We start from the raw sequence: 1,418 nt of genomic DNA on the forward strand, positions 1-1,418 counted from the left end.
GAGCCATGGCAGTTGAAATGGTGTCAACTTGGATTATTTCTGCAGTGTGAGGGCAGTCCAGTCAGAGTTCTGGTGTCCCACCAAACTACAGTTCCCAGGATTGCATAGCATTGAGCCATGGCAGTTGAAATGGTGTCAACTTGGATTATTTCTGCAGTGTGAGGGCAGTCCAGTCAGAGTTCTGGTGTCCCACCAAACTACAATTCCCAGGATTGCATAGCATTGAGCCATGGCAGTTGAAATGGTGTCAACTTGGATTATTTCTGCAGTGCAGATGCAGATACAGCCTTGGTGGCATAGGGTTGAAGGGGGAATTTCTGTGCAATGAGGATGAGGTTTGGTGGTGGAATCCAGCTCTGAGTACCTCTCCAGAACTATGTGGGTGTTGGTCCAGATGGTAACATCAGTATGCAAAGGGATCTTGTAGCACCTTTGAGACTAACCGAAAGAGAGAGGTTGGTAACATGAGCTTTGGTAGACTTGATCCTACTTCCTCAGATGCATGACTAGTTATTGTCACTAAGAAATGGCAGTTCACAAGATTAAAGTGCTACCTTGAGTTGGGACTCAGGTGTAAGTTTCATTGAAATCGTAAGGGCTTATTTGCAGATATACAAGCACAGAATCTTGTTGCATCGGTACTAAGAAACTATGGTACAGTTGTGGGACTTCATCACAGAGAAAACTTGGAATCTCATTCTCTATAATAGCTTATTACAGCCCATAGGAGGAGCTCTTTGATAACAGTCCCCTTGAAGACCAGCCTGCTACTAAACACTTCCAGAGAGTCAAGAGAAGGGTTATTGCATAGCTACGTAATGAGTATGGGTATGGGTAATTTTGCTCCTTTCGGCCTATCACAGCTTCTTCCAGTTTGCTTGAAATGAAAATAAGTGTCTCAAACCAATGCAAAGTTTCACTCCTGGAATGCACACAAACACAATAGATACTTTGGCAAGGATGTAAAGAGTGCACAACAAATGCATCTTCTTAGTATGTTGCAAAGGAGAAAGGGCAAGTTTAGGGAGATTATAAACAAGCTTTGAGGAAGCTAAACTGATTATTATTATTATATTTACTTTTTATCATACCTTTTCCCCAGATGGGGACTCAAAGCGGCTTGCAACAATTAAAAAACATTGTTAGAAACACAAACGTTACAACACAACTGAACAATCAAAACAAAATTAAAACCAGGTTAAAACGTATATCATTAAAACACACACACACACACATGCACCAGCACAGCAATTAGAAATATCCAGCGCATTGTGTAAGAGTAGTCTTATATCATCACTCGTCAAATGCCTGTTGGAATAGAAAAACCTTTGCTTGTCGGCAAAAGGAAAATAGGGAAGCTGCCAGTCTAACTTCCAACAGCCAGGGTCCTCCGGAGGACTGGAGATTCCTGTTGGATG

Source organism: Sceloporus undulatus, chromosome 1, assembly GCF_019175285.1.
Source record: "Sceloporus undulatus isolate JIND9_A2432 ecotype Alabama chromosome 1, SceUnd_v1.1, whole genome shotgun sequence".
Classification (NCBI taxonomy): Eukaryota; Metazoa; Chordata; class Lepidosauria; order Squamata; family Phrynosomatidae; genus Sceloporus; species Sceloporus undulatus.